Below are 7,612 nucleotides of genomic sequence, written 5' to 3' on the forward strand. Positions count from 1 at the left end.
TGATATAGCTGCAGAGTTTTAAGGTTGAATTTATAGATCTGTACGCGAGTTGGTTTTGGTAAAAGAGCGTATACACGCAGGTTGGGTTCATCCAAGTAGCGTATACAATGTGAAGTATGATATTTGAATATGGAGCTGGATCTGGTTGTTGCTATGATTGTCTGGTTATTGTTGATAGGGTTACAGTGATTCAGAATTGGGTGTTTCAGTGATTAATGATGCAGGTTGTACTACAATGATGATTGTCTTATGGATCCAGTATGAAAATGTATGAAACGTGGTCCCGGGTAGCTCGTAGGCCGGCACCTACGTACTGGTAAACATATCAGCCAGTACAAGAGCCAGGGGGTTGTAGCTCCCTTCCACTAGCAGCTGGAAAACGAGTAAAGAAGCATTCTGTAGGTAGGCACCTACGTACTAGTAAATGGATCGGCTAGTACAAGAGCTAAGAGGGTTGTAGCCCTCTGCAGGTTGTAGCCTGCGTGCTGGTAAAGGACTGCACCAGTACATTGTAAAAGAAGTTCTCATTAAAGAAGAAAGAGACAAATTGCAGCAGGTGGTTTTCACCCACATTGGGTTTCCACCTTATATCATGGTGTTCATGTGTGTGGCTTTTGTGTGATGATCTGTTCTGTTATACTGCACCTGTTTACTGTTAATATGCTTAATAATGTTCTGATGCATTTACTGAAGATAAGATTAACTGAATCATAAGATCTCTGGATATACGCTAGTTTCATTAGACACAGTAGCGTGTACACGCGGGTTCACTTAACTGAAGTCGCGTATATGTTTCTGAGCATGAAATTGAAAAGTTTTATCTGATCTGATAATACTGATTCACCCCCCCTCTCAGTATTATTTCCAACAATTGGTATCAGAGCAGGTCCTTCAAAGAAGCTTGATCGCTTGAAGGAGATTCGTAGAACAATGGGGAAGAAAGCACGTCAGAAGAAGAAGACAGCTCAAAAGAACAATGACAACCTGTCGTTGTGTGGAAGCAAGTATTTAGATCCTGAAGCACCTCAGATTGAAGATGGACAAGCAAATGAAGCGTCAGATCAAATCATAGATCAACAAGATCTACCTAGCAAAAGGGAGAATGCCCTCAAAGAAGAAATCATCAGATTAGAAGAACAGTTGGAATGTGCCTCCAGAGTTCGAGAAATGCTGCTAGCACTGAATAAAGAGCAAGAAAACGAGATCCTCAAACTAAGGCATCAGTTGGATGAAGGAAGGAAAGTTGAAGAGACCTTGAAGAAGCAATGTCTTGAAAAAGAAGAACAACATCAAGTTGAGGTAAATATCTTGAAAAGCAAATTAGAAGAAAAGGATAAGCTTTTACGATTTCAAGATAGCTCTAAAGTCTTGGATGATATTCTTAGTAGTCAAAGATCTCCTGCTATCAAGACTGGTCTTGGTTTTCATGAATATGTTGAAGGTGAATCTAGTTCACAAGGTGAGGCAAGAAACTCTAATGAGAAATCTGAAATGCTCAAGGAACAACCAAGGAAAGAAATTCCTCAAGGAAGATCCTTTACTCCTAACTATGGACGTGATAGACGATTATTTCCTCCGCTGAATAATGTTGAATGTTTTGTATGTCATAATCTTGGACATGTTGCAGCCATATGTAGAAGAAGAAGGTTTCAAGACCATCATGCAGAAAGATCATCACATTCAAGATACTTTAATGGATATTGCTTTTCTTGCAATATGTTTGGCCACAAAGCTGCTGATTGCTACAAGAGGAATATGAAACATGTAAGATGCTATGCATGTAACAAGTTTGGACATAAAGCAAGAGATTGCAGGAACAAAGCTCATGATAAGAAGAAATCATCAACATGCGTGAAGATATGGAAGAAGAAGGAAGTTCAGTCAGAAAGATGTGGCACAGCACAGGGTACTCAGCACAGCACAGACATAACAGACTCAGGGGGAGCTGAAGGTATAGAACTTCAGTGTTCTGATTCTCATACGCAAGTTTCATGAAGACAAGTCGCGTATATACGCGAGTTACAGGCTGCAAAGTCGCGTATATGGAGAAAGGGCAGCAGAACAGACCCAGGTTCAGTCATGGTTGGCTCAGGCTCAGGGGGAGCAGAACAGACTCAGGAAATGGTTCAGACATGGTTGGCTCACACTCAGGGGGAGAATATTCTTCAAATAATGCATTGTTGGCATTATGGTTAGAAGTTGTTGATAAAGTCTATGAAGCTAAATGATACATCTTACTGTTTAGGAATGGGATTGCAGGCTGATGCTTATGGTACAGATCATGATGCTGTTGGTGGCTTTCATAAGTCTTGGTCTAGATATTTCGTCTCTATGTCATGTATCTCTTGTGATATCTCTTTTTATGGTGTCAAGGTCATGTAACGGCCTATGTTGGTTTCCCCACTATGCCTGGGATGAATGATGAATGTATGTTGAGTATTTTGGTGATAGGAAGGTCTTCTATGATGTATAAGTCTTTGTTCTTCTTGAAGAACATCTTTTGCAGATCTTGCCTACAGTCAAGGGGAGCATGAACAGCACAATTCAGCAAGAGCAGGATGGATAGATTGGTACACTTTGGCATACACAAAGGGGGAGCACATTTGGAGATTTCAGCATGTACTCAGGGGGAGTATGGACAGCAGTATGGACAACAGAAGGTATACCAAGGAAGAGAATATCTTGGTCCACCCTTTGCCCTTGATGTCAAAGGGGGAGAGTGACTTGGTGTGGTGGTTGCCATCAAGTCCAAAGGGGGAGATTGTTGGCATTATGATTCAAGTGTTGTCCTTGATGGCAACTCACTCAGAGGTTGGTACAGGTGCTCAGAGACTGGTACAGGTGATGGCAACTTAACTAGTGGACAGATCTCAGTACAGCAGGACAAGAAAGAGATATACGCAGGTTCAGCAAGGAGAATCAGCGTGTACACGCAGGTTGTCTTCAGTAAAAGCGCGTACATGTGAAAACGTACCTTTGGTCAGTGGCAGTTAGTCCTTGGAAGTTGTGCCTATGGTTTTGGACCATGGTGTCTCGACGGACGTGTCGATCCCTAGTTTCGAGGTTGATGGTATTGTGTTACTATGGTTTTGGCTCTTGGTATTGAGCAAGGCCTAAGGCTATATAAGGAGAAGATCACTAGGCCAAAGTGTGCAAGTGTGAGTGATGAAGATCTGAGAAAGTGTGTGATCCAAGTGCTGGTTATGGGTTGGTGATCTGAACCAAGGTTTCACCCATGTGGAGGATGATGAATGATGGAACGAGATCTCAAGGCTTGGAATGATTATCTTCATATGGTTTGACTCTGGATAGACTAGATCTACTGACGCATGGTTATTATTATGATCTGGGTATGTTTTGATGTCTGATATAGCTGCAGAGTTTTAAGGTTGAATTTATAGATCTGTACGCGAGTTGGTTTTGGTAAAAGAGCGTATACACGCAGGTTGGGTTCATCCAAGTAGCGTATACAATGTGAAGTATGATATTTGAATATGGAGCTGGATCTGGTTGTTGCTATGATTGTCTGGTTATTGTTGATAGGGTTACAGTGATTCAGAATTGGGTGTTTCAGTGATTAATGATGCAGGTTGTACTACAATGATGATTGTCTTATGGATCCAGTATGAAAATGTATGAAACGTGGTCCCGGGTAGCTCGTAGGCCGGCACCTACGTACTGGTAAACATATCAGCCAGTACAAGAGCCAGGGGGTTGTAGCTCCCTTCCACTAGCAGCTGGAAAACGAGTAAAGAAGCATTCTGTAGGTAGGCACCTACGTACTAGTAAATGGATCGGCTAGTACAAGAGCTAAGAGGGTTGTAGCCCTCTGCAGGTTGTAGCCTGCGTGCTGGTAAAGGACTGCACCAGTACATTGTAAAAGAAGTTCTCATTAAAGAAGAAAGAGACAAATTGCAGCAGGTGGTTTTCACCCACATTGGGTTTCCACCTTATATCATGGTGTTCATGTGTGTGGCTTTTGTGTGATGATCTGTTCTGTTATACTGCACCTGTTTACTGTTAATATGCTTAATAATGTTCTGATGCATTTACTGAAGATAAGATTAACTGAATCATAAGATCTCTGGATATACGCTAGTTTCATTAGACACAGTAGCGTGTACACGCGGGTTCACTTAACTGAAGTCGCGTATATGTTTCTGAGCATGAAATTGAAAAGTTTTATCTGATCTGATAATACTGATTCACCCCCCCTCTCAGTATTATTTCCAACAATCCCCGGTATGAAGTCCCAACTAGACCTCACACTATTTGGTGTAGGAGTCCCATTCAGTACGATGGTCCGGTTTCCATTATCTTAAAGATATTCCTTGGCTCTAGTTGTTAGCACATGACAGTGTTACATTGGTATCTTCAAACAACAAGGTATGTGTTCCTAGTGAGTGCATAATGTAACTCATGTCTAGGTTCTCTTACTATAAAAGGGGAGAGTGAAGTGAGCCTCTTGATGAGAGGGAGTAGTCCCAACCCAGGAAGAAACACACACAAAAACAACAAGGGTCTATCCAGCATCCAGTAGAATAGTCCACAGCGGATGCGATAGTCGTTAAAACCAAAGTTCAAGGGAAAACACGTACATCGTCCAGTGGAATAGTCCACACGGGGGTGATGGTCATTAAAACCAAGAAAACACAAAGATGATCTGTCTAATGTTCGGCGGAGTAGTCCACATGGACGAGACAACAATGATAAACAATACAACACATCTCAAACAATGTAAGTACTTAAATAAATGAAGTAGTTCAACTATCTTAGTACAGATTAAGCAAACATGCATTACAAATGTTTAAAGAATAGTCTTACAAATAGATACAAAACATGCGTGAAAATGTGTTGGCCTGAGACAGGTTTTTGAATTAAGCAAAAGTTCGAAGACACATTTGTACACCATACACCACTAGCCCCTAGTAGTGGGACATCGGAGCCACTCCTCGCTCCTCAAAGAACATACCACAGAATCTCAAGGTTATGTAGGAGGAGTGTTACACAGTATTTTGTCATGCCTCCTGCACTTCCCTGTGACATACCCCGAAGTGCTCAAAACATGACCATACTGCAGTGTATTCATGTAGATATCCAGCTCAGATCCTCCCTAAAACACTGATTGGAAAATGCTTGGAGCTTCCCCTGAAGGAAATGGCTCTAAAACCCTAATTTTAGAATCATCGCTCTTATGACATTGAAAACCGCAATGGTCGCTAGTTTCACTATACTAGCCCCGCAATGATATCACTGTGTTTGCTTGTATACTCGCGATGATCCCTAAAAGGCAATTTTCCAAAAGAAGATGAGAAGCTTCGTGATCTAGAAGCTTCCAGAGTGACGAGCTGGAGGTTGTTCGGCGTGGATGAGGTTGAGTTCTCTCAACTTGGATTTTTGGTCTTATCCCTATGAGCTACCTCCTTGAGATGAGGGCCTTCTCCTATCTTTGGAGAGATTCTAACTCCCTTTCCCTGCCTATATATTCATCTTCTCCCATTCCCAAATGGTTGGTCTCTGTCTATTTTCACCCTTATGCTAATATTGTGCCTATATGCTACTCATTTGGCTTGGAAGAGTGCTTGGTGAAGATAGCTTGGACTTGGACATTCATTCAAGGAGAGCCTATTGATATTAAGGCTTGGTTGTACGCTTCCCTTCTTTTCTATTAATATACAACTATTGGTTCATTTTCCATTTTTGTGTATGCTCATGTATCATCTATCCTAACATTCTTTGATTAATTAAGTAGGTTGCTTTTGAATATTCTATTTGTATTTGCATGCCTTGTTGTGTCTTGATCCCTTGTGCAGGTGCATAAATGTTGTGAGCAGTAGCAATGAGCCCGTGATGCAAGTGATTCAAGATATTTAACAAAGGATGACGTGATAGAATTAGAATGAGGTAGGCCAGCTTATTCATCTCTCTTTTGAATTGTAACTTAAGAAAGAGTCTAGTAGATTTTCATGTAGGTTGCTAGTCCTACTCATTGGGCTAGAGGGATTGTCTCTGTCCGCAGAGAGGATTTACCTAAACAACAAGGAGCCAAGGTGAAAATTTATTTGTTCATACAATGAGGGGGTATATATAGCAAGGGGGGGTAACTGAACCTTGTGACTCTTCTACTTCCCTCATGATTGTTTGACTTCCTATGAATTTTCGACTTTACATGACTCTTCAACTTCATATGTGGGTATCTTGGACTTTCACTTTACATTACATTGATTACAACAAGTATGGCCCATAGTAGTGATGTGGTTGAGACAACTCATGACAAAAATCCACATAACATTGTTGACATGTACTGGCTGACAGTGGTGTTCGTGTCGAGTTGTTGTGCTTCTGAGTGACGGTATTCTCTCGATGTAGCATGTCTTCACCTCCGCATGGCATGGTGCATGGGGTCTTTGATGGCCTTGGTATTTTCTTGATGGTGTATGTGTATGTGTCCCTTCGCTCACTGCTCGATGTGCTTCATGTGTTCATTCAACTGCGAGCAAGTATTCTAGCATGTAACTCTTCTCCATCCCATTCATCTTCGTGCCATATTTCATCAATGTACATGTTCGTACAATCACTCATGACGAGACAACACCAAATCTAGAAATATCCTAGTCTAACATTATGCATTGTTTTCCGTTTCAGTGCAGGTGACCGAGAGAGGAACACTAAAACTGTGCAAAGCACAGCTCAAGCCAAGATGTGAGGCTCTGGAGCATTGTCAGGAAAAGCTGTCTAAAAGTCACTGGGAGGTAGATTTGTGCAATTTGGGACAGCAGTGATAGTTGCAAGGAAAATCCCAGCTGGGAGGTAGAATTGTGCAATTTCCAGGAGGAAGACCAGGCAGGGTGTCGGGGAACTACTGGGCTAATCTGTGTAATTTTCAAGGGGAGCACTGGGTAGGTCATCTAGCTGGGATCTACGTAGTTTCTCTAGGGAAGACAGAGTGGGTAGCAGGAGGCACTAGCAGAAAAATATATGCAATTTTCTAGAGGAGGACAAGATCAGGATGTAGGAGCTACTAATCAACATTGCACAATTCTGGGAGACAGTCCAGGATAGGCAGCAACGCCTTTGGACATAACTGTGTAATTTCTGGGCTGATTGTAGAGCAGGGAAGAAGGGCAGGTGATAAACAAATCAACACAATTTTCTGAGGGAGAACAAAGCAGGCCAGCAGGGAAGCCTGCCTGTCAAATCTGCGCAATTTCTCGGGACAGTGCAGTGATAGGCAGCAGAGGCCTATCCCACATGTCTACGCAATTTCTGCAGGCAGTGCAAGGTAGTCAGGCTAGACAAGTTCTGTGGAATTTTAGAGATCAGTGCAGCCCTAGGTCACAACTCAAATCCTTTTTTCTGGTTGACTAGCGGGAGGCTTGAAGGGTGATATTGCAGGAAGCGCAGACTGGATTAGGTTCTGGGACAACTTCTATGCAGTTATAGGAGACAATCAGATGGCTCATTTCTAGAATTGCACAGTGCAGGCTGCCTAGAGGATAGCCTCAAGCTCTATGCAATTCTAGGCAACAGTGCAAGGTCACTGAGATCGGGGTCTGGTTGAAGGAGGGTTTTCCGGTCGACAAATTTTCAAGAAAAATGACTAAGTGTGAAA

Source organism: Pinus tabuliformis, chromosome 8 (genome assembly GCF_031772625.1).
Source record: "Pinus tabuliformis cultivar Carrire ecotype Pingquan chromosome 8, CPIR1, whole genome shotgun sequence".
Taxonomy (NCBI): domain Eukaryota; kingdom Viridiplantae; phylum Streptophyta; class Pinopsida; order Pinales; family Pinaceae; genus Pinus; species Pinus tabuliformis.